The sequence below is a fragment of the Anas acuta genome, chromosome 2, assembly GCF_963932015.1.
Source record: "Anas acuta chromosome 2, bAnaAcu1.1, whole genome shotgun sequence".
In the NCBI taxonomy this organism is placed as follows: domain Eukaryota; kingdom Metazoa; phylum Chordata; class Aves; order Anseriformes; family Anatidae; genus Anas; species Anas acuta.
Window position 1 is genome coordinate 115,614,171 of NC_088980.1, and position 16,164 is coordinate 115,630,334.

The 16,164-nt window shown below is 39.0% G+C and overlaps 1 long non-coding RNA gene across 1 annotated transcript; it reads left to right on the top strand.

Moving 5' to 3' along the window:
- Window positions 1-12,927: 12,927 nt before the first annotated feature.
- Window positions 12,928-15,929, top strand: LOC137851058 (uncharacterized). Its single transcript, XR_011092980.1, has 2 exons — window positions 12,928-13,049; window positions 13,611-15,929. It is a non-coding gene; the product is annotated as an uncharacterized lncRNA (long non-coding RNA).
- The last annotated feature ends 235 nt before the right edge of the window (window positions 15,930-16,164 follow it).

Sequence of the window (16,164 nt, forward strand, 5' to 3'; positions counted from 1 at the left end):
AGTGTACTTTTTATTTTCTTTCCATTCTACTAACTCAACAGGATACTGGCCAAATTCCAAGCATGCTGTGTTCAATTCCTGATTTCATAGGCACTGAAGAAAAAAAAATAAATAAAATAACACCACTGAAAAAATGAACCGTGGATGGCTCAGCTGACACAGCCATGGGCAGGAAATGGCTGGTGCTGCAGGATATCATCCACAGAGCTAGCCAGACTGTAGATTTTGTTATTTTGTATTTCACAATTCCAACCAAATCCACTGTTTTTTGTAATCTGAGCTGCAGCTGCTGCAGAGTAAAAAAAGCAAAATAAAAATAATAATAAAAAAAAAAAAAGTGGAACAGCAGAAGCAATAGGTGGTGCTGTAAATATACACAGTGGAGCAGCATAGGTATACCCTGTTAGCTTGATCAATTAAGAAGTTTGTGATACTTATGTCATTGTACCTTGTCAGAAGACTGGGTTATGTTCATTAAAACTGGTCATTTGGAGACATGAATGCTTGGTGAGATAAAATAGCTTGTGAAAGGAACACTGCAGTATCTTTTCAGGATACAGGGGGAGGCATGGAGGGATTATAGGTATTTGCATGCATATGCACATGAGTGCATGCATATTATACATGTATATTAATAGGACTAAAAGCTCCTGAAATATAAAAGCATTTTCCAAGCATTTTGGGGAGCAATCTTCTCTCTTCAGGCATTACACTAATGATTATATACCTAAGCAGTCTCACTATAGAAAAGAAAGCGTTGTATGCCTACCCTTCACTTAATGATATATATGTACAGGGAGTTGAAAAAAAAAAATAAGAATTAATTAGCTTTGCCATATCACTGCTGAATAAAAACAATATCCCCTCGTCATTTGTAATGCGTCAGGAGGGAGGGAAAAAAAATGAAGAAAACTTCCTTTTCCCCCCTTTTTTTTCCCCCCCCTTCTTTTCCCCTCCCCTATGTGGACAAAGATACAGGCTGTTTTTTTCTGTGCAAGTGTTATGTCTCTAGCTAGTTACTGCTTGCTGAATTAGTTGAGTGACAATCTGCCTTTGGTAAGTGTGAAGCAACTTCATCTTTAATTGAAGCAGCAAACAATCCCGGGATTTTCCTAACCCTCCTATCAAACAGCAAATAACACCATTATTCTAGTAAAAATGAGGCATGGAGAAATCCCTAAATAAGTCACTGACACAGCTGGGAGTGAATTCTGGACTCCCAGCTCCCAGGCTGGTGTGTCCACCACTGTAAAACTCATCTTCTCTTAGCCAGTGGGGAAAGCAGACAAGTTCCCTTGAGGCAGCAAGGAATCCTGCAATTATTCTGTGTAATCCTACAATTATAAAACACGGGTTTTACTAAGGGCATAAGATAAATCCTATTGAATACACACAGCCTGTGAAAACCAAACCACAGCTGAAATAAGGAAACCAAAAGATCACGGTCTGTCATTAATGAGATAACATTGTTAATAGCCTATTTGCACTTACCAGAGCAGTGTCAGAGAGTTATCACGTTCACAAAAAAGCTCATCACAGACCAGCTCGCAGTCGTTAACAAAGGTACACCTCACTAGAGAAGGCACTACTCTATCAGAGGTAAGAGTTAAATATATATATATATCGAGGCTAAACCCTGTGGATTCTATCAGGTAACATAGAAAATCATTCCAGGATTGATTTCACCAATTTCTGTTAATTCTTTACTCTTGGAGTAAATGAATAATTTGTGCAACTAAAAGTATCAGGATACACCTCCAGAACGAATTGTCTGAGGTCACAATGTTTTCTCATCAGCAAGAAATTACAATCAGGGCCCTGTAGAGCTAATCAAATAGAAGTGATTGTGGTGAGGATGGAGGACATGGAAAAGTAAGAGAGAATTGAATAGGACTTAGGACAACAAAGAGATAAAGAGGTGTTGTCGAATTAAACCTGCAGCAAGCATTCCTGACCTATTTATTCCAAGTTGATTAAGAAGGTGAGAAGTAACGAGCAAAGTAGGGAGATGATAGCTAACAGCTGATAATGGGAGGGTAAGTGTTGACACCCTGTGAATCTGCCCTGGAGGGGCTTTGCTCTATTTCAACCTTTTTTTTTGTTTGTTTTTACTTCTTTTCGCATTGGCCCTGTCAAAAACAGTATTTGTGCTACCCATCCTTATAAAAACACTGACATGTGGAAGCACATGGAGGGACTGAAAGAGATAGGCACTGTCTGCTCAGCTACTCTGTTGTGAAGGTCACCACCACCATCAGCAGCAGGGCCAGCATCACCCCAAGTGATGAAGGCGACACACGTGGAACAGGGTGACTCCATCACCTCGCTCAGAGCTTGTGTGCAGCTGAACTGCCACCCACCCCTTATCAGTTTCTGCTCCAGGAGCCCAATGTCGAGGTCAATTTGAAGGGCAGTGTGGGAAGTTAACACTCATGAACTCAAGGGCTGCACGGAGGCTAATTAAGGTCTGAGGGCTGAGATTTCTCTGAGTTACCACGCATTTTAGCCTGAGTTCAGCTCCCGGCACCACACGTTTTTTGGGTGGTGCCAGGAATTGGACTCAGTGGTCCTTGTGGGTCCCTTCCAACTCAGGATATTCTATGATTCTCTGATTCTGATGCAGGCAGTAACTATTAGAAATAGAAAAGAAGTAGCTGGTAAGTCCGCATACACTAGATGGTTTACAGGGAATTTCACTTGGGTTCTTCACCAGCATCATAGCAGTGCTTTCCCTCCTCACTTTTATAGCAACCAAGCCTTGTGCGACTGTAACCAGGAGAAACAAAGCTGCTTAAATCAAGAAGCCATGAGTAAAAATTCAAGTTGCAAATTAACTGAGTGCCTAATGCTACATGCTGAAATTGGTTATCTGTAAAGAAATCAGCACAGTGTGACCTGAATTTTATTTCTTCAATAGGCCATAAAGCACTTACTTCCAAATGGAGTACATACTTAAATAATCACACTTAATTTTGTATTTTCACAAAATCCAAAAAAGAAATGACTAAGGTTCAACACGTTCAAAAGAAGCAATGTTTTACAGTCTGTCAATTACAGCTATAACAAGGAATTTCCAAAAATAATTATTCAGAGGTGACTATTTCTGTGGTGAACAAAGTGATTTCCATTACAGCTTTTGCCTTTGGCAGAAGAGCAAAATATTCACTGAAAGCACAGATTTCCCCTCCCTTTTTGGTTTGGTGGATTTTTGTCCAAATACATTTCTTGCTAAATGTTCCTGGGTCACAAAAATTTCAGCAACACAGTCATGATTTATTTTCAATTGTCGGTAGATATGTAGAAATTTCAGGACAGCTTTTTAGTGTGTTTTTGAGTTACAGAATAGGTTGCAAGGAATCAGACACATGATTTAACATATGTTTGATCCTGCAGACAGATTTGAGCTTAGCAGTAAGCATGTGGCTAGTCTAATTTAGAGGAATTATAAAATTAGGCAGGACTATTTGCAGGCTTGGGTAAGAGATTTGTTTTTAGACTCACAGCATTTGAAGAATCTGATCGGATCTTTATTTCTGAAGGATTATTTCCTTCATTTTGTTACATTAACTAGCTTACGCCAACCACTTCCAAAGTGTCTAAGATAAGCATCTGCTCAGGACAACAAGCTTGGACTTTGCAGTTCCTGTTGGTAATGTCACAGCAGTAGACGCATTGCCAGAAGTGAGCCACAGACACCTGATGTCAGCAGGACCCATGTTTTACATCCTGTGTCCCTTGACACGTCTGACCAGATACCTTATCTTAGTAATGCTGCCTGTGGTAGAAATAAACTATCTTACTTTGCTACGGGAAATAGGAATAGCTTCTGCATTAAGGCATTGACCCTTATTAAATGTCTAAACAATTTGCCTATCCCTTGTAGCATCTTTACTGCCTTAATATTTTCTAAGAAATTTCCCGCTGACTTCAAAGATATCAGTATTTTATTCTACATATTTAAAATTATCTATTTCATACTCGATGGTATTAGCTATGAAGCATGGGAAACAGTGACAGCATAAGCTGCCAATACTACATGGATAACTTCAGCTTAACCTGTGCTATGGGATAATAGTATATCTCAAAAAAAAAAAAAAAATTACAGGTTGAGAATGTCCAATAATGATATGTTTTTAATAAAAAATATTATTAATACTTTTTTTTTTTCACTTTTTTGTCCATATATCATATTTAGATTACACTTAGAACATTTTAGTTCAACCTTTTACAAACATGTGTCATAACAGAATATAAAGGCTTTTTGACATGGCAGCATGTGCAATTGAGACTTACTATTTAGCAAGGCTTTCATTTATATAAGAGTTTAATCATGAAAAGGCAGATGTAATGAAGTATTTTTGCAGAAAGACGTCTTATCACCTTCTCTTGAAGTTCAGTATAGAGAAGTGACAAGGTGAAAGGTCAACTGATAACTACTTTTACCACAGATTTCTTCAATAATCTTTTATTTTGGATGGTTTCTTCTAATATAGAAGTCCAGAAAAATGTTATAAAGATTATAAACCTCACTCTGCACTACAGTAAACTGACTGCTACATTAAATACAAACATTAACAGGTGTCAATTGTTATATTTTCCATGAAAAGTCTGTGCCTTTCTGATTTTTCCAGTTTAAGTTGCTTCTTCCTTAGAGGCATTAAGCATGAGTGTGGCTGGTGTACAGGCAGGCAGCATTTTGCTGCTGATCTGCAGTTCCATTTCACACTGCTACAAGCATTGCCCAGCCTTTCTGAATCATAAAGCATGACAATTCCAACCGCCTAACATGAAGTTTCTTTATGAATAGGGCTTAATCCACAATGAAAGGTCTAGAACTTTTTTTACTCATCAAACCCTTTTTCATCAATTACCACTTTATGGTAAAAAACACCGTCTGGGCTTTTACTCTAACTTGCATTTCAAAATTGCTTCAGGAAAGTTAAAAATGTCATGAGTATATAATAAACCCACAGTCTTGTATCTGACAAGACATGATAACTCATTGCGGTAAACGAAACTCCAACTAGCATGCTCAAAAAAACATGCCTGCTAAAAGAACATCAAATTTTCACCACATGCTTATACTGGTTCTGTAGCATCACAATTTTTTTTTTCTTCTGCTTCCAAATGTTTAAATTCTCTAAATTCTCTTCACCTTTTTTTGCATGGTATTTTTCCCAGATCAGTTTCTTGAACAAGCTCTCCTTCAGCATAACACTTGCACAGCACAAAGAAAGAAGCAGAACAGGGAAAGGAAAAAAAAATGGTAAAAACATTCCCCCAGAAGATATATCTGCCTAAACCAGATTGAGTGATTGCCTGATAAAGAAAATACTTGTAAAACATCCAGATACAAGCTTCGCAGTTTTTTCATAATGTCAGAAGTAGACAGTGGATCTTCAGAATTGGGTAAAAGTGCATTAAAATATAGTTATTCCATTTAAAACAAGTAGTGCTAACATGTTCCTATCCAGTAATGTATTTTTCCTAGTAAAGTCTAATAATTTTGGCATGAAGAGATTGACCTAAATATAGCTTTGGAAATTCAATAATGTTCATGTTTAGAAATTAAGTTTCCTATTGGATTTGCTAGGTGGCTGAAATAAAACATTCAAGTACATTAAAGTAAATGCAGCATGTGTGCCAGTTTTAGCTTGGTTTTCTCCCTGGCCTCACACTGGCAAACCCCACAGCAAATTTATTTGGTTCCCCCCCACCCCCCACCCCACCCCCCCGTCAGAGCTGGGACTGGCAAGCCAAAAGGATATATAGCATAATACGATAGAAAGACCAAAGATAATGAAATCCTAATGTCATAAAGGCAATAGTTTTTTAATATCCACCTAGAGAAAAACAAATCTGTATTTATTAGCATTCAGCAAACCTAAAGATATAGGACAATCAGTTTATCAGCTGGGCTAAAAAAGCTGAATTCACACACAACAAGGGTAGACATTATAATAATGCCTGGCACACCTGGTTAGATAACCCTGCTCCTGGTTGTAGGGCCTTCTATTTTCAATGCTCTGGTCTTATATAAACGGAGAGGCATAGAAGCATTCAAGAATTTGATAGGGTTCCTTTTTTTTTTTTTATAGCATTACTGGAACCTTCCCGAGAGTGCGGAAACAGCATTTGTTGGAGAGTAAGCCTCATTAAAATAAACGACATTGTTGCTACTTCCTCAGATAACTCTGCTCCTGTTTCAGTGGAGGTAGACTGGTTCTATTACTGGGAAACAGTCTCTATTGCCAATTCTGTGGTAGAGGAATGGCATTCTAAATTTAAAAATCCTTTTCTATTGATCTGTGTTTATCACATAATACTACACTGTCTTGCATTAAACAGCGCAGATACATTTTCATCCCTATGAAGGGAATTAAATGCCCAATTCTTATTATTGTTAATAGTTGTGTGCCTAATGCCCGGTGTGCCTTCCTGCAAACATACCCCCCTAATTGCCTAATGTGCAGTCTTGAGAGAAGCAGATTATTCAGCTTTATGTTTCTGCATTTGCAAATATACAGAGGAACCGGTGGCTGCAGCACAAAGAACAGATTTGTCAATTTGTTTATTTTCAAAACAGGACAGCACAGGGACCTTGTTCTAGCAACATTTGGCTATAGCACTGTGAAATTCTAAAAAAAGGAAGTATTTTAACATATGGATTTCTACAGTGTGGGAAGGCTTTGCTTTGTATTCAGGACTCCTTCCAATTGAAGTGAATGTTAGCTCAGCCCAATTAAAATGCATATAAACTGTACTTACGGGTTTCCAGTTATGCCTACCCTCCCTCTGAAAGATACCACAAAGGACATGACCAGAACTGCAGCAGTGTTTTAACCCTGAAGTTTACAGATGGGTTTCTATTGTTGCTTTTTTCTTTGGCTTGAAAAAAAATGTAGATCCCTAAAGATGGTACTTAGCACTGTTTTTCAAAACAGTTGAGGGAGATGCAATGAAAAATGTACATTCTAAGAAATGATTACAACATTTAAGCATTACAGCGGGACAAAAACAGTTCTGATCATGTTAGGTAGCTCACAAAGAGCTTGATTAACTTCAGCAGGACTAAACCTGGTGTCATGTTAGTTCCCACAATTAAAATATAAGAATTGAGCTGTATTAAATGACACAATGTTAAGAATTATACATTTCCAAATACATTCCAAGGTTGGGAATAATTCTGAAAGATTCATGCATGTGGTTTCAGAGTGACCGTATTTTGGAATCCAAAGTTTATTGGACTCTGTAACGTAGTAAGTCACTCTATCTGTGGCAAAATCTTGTGGCTGAAGTTCTCTTGTAAAATAATAAAGACATTTCAAATAGGTTTCTCAGAGAAGCTGTCATAAGATTCATTTAGTGCAGATCAATCTGTCTACATTATCTCTAGTCACACATTCAAACCACTTCCACTGTGAGAGAAAAAAAATAAAAAAGCACAGTCCAGAAAAAAAAAAAAAAAAAAAAAAAAAACATATAAACAAATAAATATATCCCTTTTCCTGTGCTTTGACAAAAGCAGAACTATTTCCTCCCAGAGAAGCTGCAGAGAAGTAGGTGGATAATGGAAGAAGCGTACATCAGACAGAAGTCTCAAGGGTAGTGAGGGTGACAAGTCACTTCCTCAGAGGCAGGCAGAGCTATATACTGAAACTTTTGGTGTCTCAAAACTGAGCAATCCTTCTATGTTTTCATCTGGGGGGGACTGTTTTGCACAGAGAGCCCTGCTGTGTGCGTCAAATTGTGAGGAAATCTGTCTGTCAACGGAGCTCTGCCTAGGAAAGTAGTTCTTGGCTGTGTTCTCTCTTGCTTTTTGCTCCTGGGGCTCACCTCCACTTGAAAAGATTCACCCTGCAGCTCACAGCATCTCCATGTCCATACGCCATCATTAGGTAGAGAGAAGGCCGTTATTAACTGCCTTGTGTCATCAGGGCTGGGGCAGGCCAGAGTTTATAGCCCTCACATCTCCTATTTGCATGAATGTTTCTCTCATCTCTCAGATGGGGCAATAGCGTACTGAGAAATAAACCTCTTTTCTCTGCCATATCCCTGTAAGTGAGATATCCTCATTAGCAACTGCATGAGCCAGTCAGTCAAAGTTTTCCCAAATGCTTCTTAGTATCAGCTAAGTCGCATAATATTAATACCACAGATGTCTGCTACATCTCTATGGGATTTTAGTAAAGAGAGAATGTTATTAGAAGAGATAGTGTGGCTTTCTCTTCATTTGTTCTTACACTATCCCCATTAAACATGAAGCAGTCCTTCCTGCCACGTCCATCAACACAGCAATCCAGGACCTGATGTCCATAGCCACATGCAGATGTCCAGCCCTCAAAAAGCCAGCTGGGTGCCTGCAGGGTGGTGTAACGGTACTGGGAGTCTTCCAGGTTGTTAGCTACAAACCAGGACTAGCTGGCGCTGGCCAAAAACGGTACCATTGCCTCTATCAAGTGAGTTGGCACTTTCTCTCTACAGTCCATAGCAGAAAAATCATTATCCGTGCTGGCACCCATTAGAGCCATTACTGCCCTCCTCATTGTGAAGTACCAGTCTTTCCAGGTCTCCTAAGACACGTGCACTTCTTCAGAACCCTTCTGCTTTATAGGTGTAACCAGAGAGGAATTATGGATGGAAAAGGTGAAGCAGAAGGCAATACTTGTCCGCATGAAAATAGATTTTTTCCCTTGCACAGGCAGGAGCGAACTGACCCAAATCTACATGAGCAAAATCTGAAGACTCCTCTAGGCTCCCAGTGCTACTCTACCTCCAACAGGATACAAAGTGATAATTTATCCAAACATTGAGACAGAGCTCCTCGGCTAGCGTAAACAGGAGTTTACCCATTGGCTCTGGCCCTCCTGAGAACAAACTCCCATTGACTGATAAGTGATCCTGAGGATAAGGCACTATTGTTGGGCTGTTTCTAAGAGCTGGCCTTCATAAACTAATCCTTTCATGGGTGCCATAGGCACCACATTCTTAAAGCACTAAATTCACTTGAGAAATCCTACAATTAGGGAAGCAAATTGACTTACAGTTTTTGGCCATGAAGATTTTATTTTACCAACCTATATTCAAAGTGTGCAAATCTAGGCACAATAAGATTAGCAGTACATAAATAGGTGAAACAGAGGCGGGGCTACCCAATGTATTTTCAAATCAAATTTACAAAGAAATTCCATGTGCTCAAGGGCAATTATAGTCATGCAAGTGTAGGTGACTGAAACCCATGACTAATAAAAATTAAAATTGGCCCAAAATTAATCATATGCAGCAAGAATGATTTGATTCAACCAGATTAGTTGCTAAAATGCCTCTGGAGGGTTGGATTAGCAGAAGATATACCCTTCTATCTCAAGGCTCAGGGAGCAATAGCTTACAAAGGCAAATTAACAATAGAATACATTAACTAGTCCTCTCTTGATCTCTGGAATGAAGAAGAAACTGGGGGAAAACATGTCTCTGTGTGTCAGGCAGTTCCTGCATTTTCAGTTCTTTCATCAAATTTGCTGCAGCAGCAAGCAAGAAATCACTCAGTGGTAACTATAGCACACCCAGTTTTGCAATATTTGACAATAAAAATTGGATCATTAGGACAGACTCCTTGTATTCAGGACAAGGATGGTTAATTCAACTTTAGATCAAGGAGAAGGGGTAGAACTAGCTATCTTTTCAGATTTTCTCCAACCTTCTCTTCCATTATGTGTGATGTAGCTTGTGGTGGCCTAGCAGACCTGCTGGATGGTGTGCCTGGTGGTGTGTGTGTTAAGCCACTAGGCAGCTCATTTGTCCAACTGGCATGCTCAGGCAGAATTCTGTAAAATTTGAAAGGAAACCTTATCTTGTGCATGAGACCACACTTGAAGATTTGCTGTTCAGATAGACAGGCAATCTGATCTTGAGGGTGGCTGCAGAACATCCCTCAGAGCACACCAGAAGGCGGTGACCAGCCCCATCATGGTTCCCACTGCCAGTACCTGAGGTACACATACCTCCTCTGGTGAGCTTCAGTCTAGATTTCTATGGTGTCTTATGTGCCTTTACCACTTCTGAATGTAAGCCAAGGTAGTAAGGAAGAAAATGGTGTGCAAAGATAAAATGCTGAAAACATAGTTCCCCTTCTGATTTTATTTTTTTTCCATAATGTCGTTTGGTTTATATGAAACTCGATCATATCACCCATAGCATTTTGTATTTATTTGCAGGTTTCATTAAACTTGAGGAGTCCCACTTCACGCTGTATGACATGTTTATCTCACAGCTATGGATCCTTGCTCAATGGTCTGCTGGAAACTTTCTCTAGCAGTGGGTCTCCCTGATGTTCAGGAAAATTGATATGCTTCCAGATTCCCAAGCAGTGTGGAGTAGAGGCAGCAGACACCATGGCACCCTTCCAGTGTGTCCAGAAATACTGCAGGTTGTCTAAGGATTGCGTTTTGTGAATTTCTTCCAGTGAAATAGTCCCATTTATTCTAGTGTAATTTGCAGCAGACCAGAAGACAGAATAGTAAAAGAAAACAGCCTAGATATTTTTACTACCCCATTCTTATCTCTGAATCCTGTGTTAGATATACACAGGTTCTTGTTTTAGCTTTCCTTCCTATGAAGCTTTATTGGTTGAATAAATTGAATAAGTAAAACAAATTCACAAAGAAAAAAAAAAAAGGCAAGAAACAAAAAGACTTCACAGTGATCACAGAAGTAGATGGGGCTAGCCATTGTATATCTAGACCCAAAGATCAGCCTATATGTCTCAAACAGTACTTTAAAAGATTTTCGCATCCATTCTCCCTGGTAAAGATACACAGCTGAGTGTCCATCAGAATAAATGTCCCCAGGGCTAACTTCTAAACATGGGAAAAACATAATCATGATATCCCATGGTTTGGACTGGACTTCTTGTGTTTATTTGTAGGAACTCCCACTGCCACCCTTTGTCTTGTAAATAAATAATTTTACAGAATAATTTCCTTTACCATAAAACAGCATGGTTCTGATAACTTTTGCAGTGGTCTGTACCCCCATCAGTCATTTAACTGTTCCATGGAAACAATCAGCTAAAGCAACCAAAAATAAATAAATAAATAAAATAATAAATAAAAAGACATTTTTTCTTTAAGGCTGAACTGCCAAGATGATTTTTTTTCTATAAATAGGCAAAATATGAATTTATTTTTCTCAACAGCTGGACCTAGCACTGCACAGGAAATTCTCCAACATCTAATATAGACTAAAACTGTAAAACCATTGTGACTTTCCAGTTCACTAAAGTCTTTCAGTTCACTCACTGATACAACAATGACATGAATCCCATAACCCTTTCACTTTCCCTCCCAGGGCATATAAAATAATCCCTGCCATTTTCAAATGCTGGTTAGGAACTGTAACTCTAATGAAACTGTTTTTTAACATAGCTGGCTAGGTTGCACAGTAGCTGGTCGCTATGCTAGAAGCTGTTTTCAAATTTGATCCTAACACAGATTGACTGAATTCAACCACAATATGGACAAGGCCTCATTTATCTGAACTCTGATTTATAGCAAATAGAAAGAATTCAGATTTCATTTATATAAATCCCTGAAGATGCACAGTATACATAAATTCATTCACCTGTTTGTGTTCCTTTTTATAAACCTAGGCAAGGCTGATGTCTCCAAGAGTATCTATAGGAAAGTCAAGGGAAGAAAATAGAAGTACTGATACATGCAGATGACTTTTTAATGTTAGGAAGGGATTCAGCTCAAATAGCAAACACTTATTTTTATGAACAGTCCTATTAAGGAGATTTCGTGACATTAAGAAAGCTTCATTATTATAGCTTTCCTTGAAATCACTATAGAATCAAATATAGCCGCAAAGCCTTCAGTGTGTTTGGTACTTATGTTTGAATCATCTTTTACATTTTTCATAAGTCACAATCCAAAGAGAGTAAAAAAGATGAAGTCCATATTTAAAAATTATGTCAAGGGCAGAAATCACTCTGCAATTAAAATCATCTTTTTTTAATCATCTTCCTATGCAGATCAAAATATGTCTACTGTGAGCATGAGCTCTATCTTCTTCCCTGGTAGGAATTTCTAGACAAGATTTTATGTCTTTCAGACATCACACTTGAAATATATTTACAGTGCTGATGGTATCCAACATGATTTACAGAGAATCAGAGGAAAATGTAAGCTGGAAGCCTGCTTTCAAGGTTCAGTCAGGTTGTTCAGGATCTTGCTCAGTCACGCTCTGGGTATCTCTGAGGAGGGTTTTCAAATACTCTCTGTGCTCCTGTTCCAGTTCCAAACCAGTGAAGGATTCTTCCCCTAAGCCTCTTTGTATGCTGTCTTAGATGGCTTAGACCTTTGGTATTCAGCCTGCAGTGTTATAGGCAGTCTTTTCACACACAGCTCCACACCCAATATGCCAGGGCAGTTTTCCAGAGCCTCTTCCGCTATATCTTCCCCTTGTTTCTCTCACGCTGCTTTTTCATGCTGTTTCTCTCATGCAACCCCAAACCCCGATGGCACTGTTGTGGTGGTCTGTCATGGGAAATGACTGCTACTGGTGTGATAATCACTCCTTATTTCTCCCCTTTCTTCTCCAGTTGAAGCTTTTGGATTACATTAGGGGACCTACAATGTGCATGCAGAAAGCCCCACTACCAAGCAGTATGCAGCACCCACCTCTCATCAAAACATGCTCCAGCCAGTGCTAACAGCCTTATCAGTGGGAAAAACCAGCAAGGAGTTTGTGCAAGATCTGGTGAAAACTACAGAGGCCGTGGGAAAATTACTGTGGGGAAACCCTGCTGTGTAGGATAGGGAGAAATGTTCATCTGGAGACACTCATCACTTCCCTTCCTAGCTGGCCTGTGATCAGTTTCCCTTGTAACTTCCTTCAATCTGTTTCTTTTGTTGCCCTTTTCTTATATTTTCCCCAAAAAATAATTTTCATCACAAGGACTGATGTACACCATGGACACTATGAATGGACCTTGTTAATATGTCTTTGTGAATTTGAACCTGTCTCAGCACCCTTTGTGCAAGAGCCTGGTAAGAATTTCCCTTTCTGCAATTTGTCAGTGCTGTCTCTCATCCTTTTTCTGTGTACATCAGACAAGATTTGAGCTCTGTGCTCTCTGTAACCCTTCTTTAGGTAGTAGAAGACTGCAATTAGACATTCACATACAAAAATCCCTTTGACTTTCTTCATATGTCACATCCTCCACTCTCCTCAGTGTCATATCAGCTCTCCTGTGGATTTCTTTCAGTTTGTTGACAACTCTTTTTAGGTACCCCTTGACCAGACACAGAAATTCAAGTGCAGCTTGTGAGTACTGAGCACAGGTGAAAATCACTTCGTTTAACTTGCTGGATATTTTCTTGCTAATACAGCCCAAGAAGGGGCTAGCTTTCATCCCCACAAAGACACACCTCTGGTTTATTTAACTGACCACCAGGATGTCAGGGTCTTTTTCTGTAGTACTGCTGCTTCCTCAGTTGACCCCAGCCAGTGTCCATGCATGGGGTTATCCTATCTCAGGCATGGGAATTCATATTTGTTTTTGCTTCATGTTGGAACTTCGTAATGTTCCTCTCTGCCCTTTCTTCCAGCTTGCTGAGGTCCTTCCTTGGCAGTCCTGCCCTCCAACACACCAGGCCATATACCCCAAACTGGTATTACCCTCAAACCTGCAGAGGAAGGGGCTTTTTCATGCCATCCCATCACCAAGCTTGTTGATGAAGATGTTGAAGAGGATCAGCAACAGCATCAGCCCCCTAGGAACAACACACAGCTCTGCAAGTTAAATTTCAAGTCATTACCTACTGCCACTCTACAAGAATATGTCAGAAACTTCACTAAATATGAGGCAAACTTCCACTGCTCTCCACTTAGTCACAGAGCCAGAGATTTCACCAAACAATTGGACTGTTCGAGCACAGTTTGCATTTGGTAATTCTGTTCTGGTTGTCCCCAGTCTTCAGACATCTGTCTGGTATTCTTTATTGCTGCAGCACAGTGTCCTCAACTCAGCCAGGCTTTGACAAAGACAACTGAGATTCCTCATTTTCTACAACTAATATTCTAGCTTGAGCTAGCTTAATGACATAGAGAAAACTATAAAGATCTTAAAAAAATAATGTCTTAAATTTTCTTAAATTTTTCACCAGGAGTTTTTTCAGAAGCTGCATAACACTGCACTACCTAAAGAGGATACCTTCATTTGTATCCTTTAAAACAGTGGGCCTATGTTTTGTAAAGCAGGAATGCCTTTCTTTCAGCACCTAAGACAATAAAATATATTAAATTTTAAGGGCTGTATCCTCACTTGTTTACATCAGTGGGTGCCCTTTAGCTTTAGAGTAACTGTACTAGCTTATGCCAAAGGAGGATCTGGGCCCAGGTTTCTATTTCCAGCTGAGTTTTGCTCATGTGAATGTAACAGTTCATTTGGAACATATGGAAGAGGTGGGGGAGGGAGTTCCTGCTCACACAACTCATGCAGCTAGATTGATTTTTGCTAAAACTTAAAAAATAACCAGCACATATCATGTGTGACAGTTGCTGTCCTGCATATCCCATAGAAATTATATTGTGTAAGAAAATTTGAGTGTTAATATTTAGTAGTATGGCAGCTATGCCATGCAACACTTAACCTGTCTGGGAATATGGTTATTTCCATTTTCATAGTAATGGGATATTCTATCCCAAGATGTGTTGAGAGAAAACACACTAATGGGTTTTTATGTGAACACCTGGAGGACCAATTTATACCATGGAACTGGACCAGAATTATATGATTAAATGCAAATCATCACTGTTGTAAACAATACAAGGAGAGAGTAAACCAAAGCCTAACATGATATAATGAGAGAAAAATAGGTTTTTCAGTGTCTGAAACACACAGGTCAGATCATGCAGCTCCCACAGTTTCTGTTAACACAATTTTACAGTAGAAAAGTTTTTGTTGATGCTAAATCAAAGCCAACTTTCATCTGATTGAGTGGAAGAGATGTATTGCATTACTGAGCATGTTCTCTAGGGTCAGAAATGTATTCCTAACTCTTATTTACCTACCTGATTTCCCACTGAAATCAACTAGGAATATGAATACTGTATAATTTGTTGGATTTGAATGAATCCCTCCTACAAAAGGTGTTGACCTGGGAGTTTTTTCTCCAGATATGAAAACAATGGATATATCCCAAGAGAAAATGAGAGGACATCTTCTATTTCACAGTCCTTGCTTGTCTGTGGCACATTCCCATGCTCCTAGTGAGAAGCTAGGATGTTTAGACAAGCTGTATGTTAGGAGCTAGAAGGCGGTTTACAATTTAACAGCAAAAATATTGCAAGCTATCAAAAAACACAGTGAGAACATGAGTTAAGTGCTTATAAATACCCATTTCCTGTAAAAAAAAAAAAAAAAGCTTTAATGCAGATATAAAGCTGCTTGCTTCTGTCTTTTACTGTATTTTCATAACATTTCCATGGGCAAGAAGACAGGAAAGAGAAGTGCCAGTGTGGGATCATGCCCCCAAGTTTCTCTACAGTTCTGTGTTTGTCTAAAGTGAAGTGCCTGAATTTGGAAAGTGCTACTGCTCACATTTGTAAGAACTGCAAGAATGTGACCACTTCAGGAAACATTTTCTTTTTCTTTTTTTTTCTTTTTTCTTACTTCTAAGCACTCACAATCTAGATGTAGGTGCCTATTTAGACACTAAACAAGTTTTAAGATGTCAGCTTTCATGCTCAGCTTGAACACTTTTTTTTTTTTTGATAATATATTTAGCTGGGTCAAATGTATCCCTGAAGTAATCTGGTCTATTGTGCTTACAGTCTGCTTAACTTTTATTTTCTGATTATTTCTTCTTTGGTTTACCTTTGTTTTTCTACCCTGTGGCAAATAAACAATTCTTTCATTGAAGATAGCTGGAATTGAATGTGAAGACTCGTATGTATTACTCACCTAGGGTGCCTCAGAGCAAAGGGAACTACCTTATTTTTTCTCTTCTCTCACCAACCACTCTTGTTATAGTGCAGTGTTGTTATTATCATGGCATGACTCAGAGAAACAGCCAAAGAGACATTTTAGCATGCAGGATAAACAACTTCTAAGGAACTTGGGCCCTATTTCTGTCTTTTATGCATCCTTTTCAACCCCTT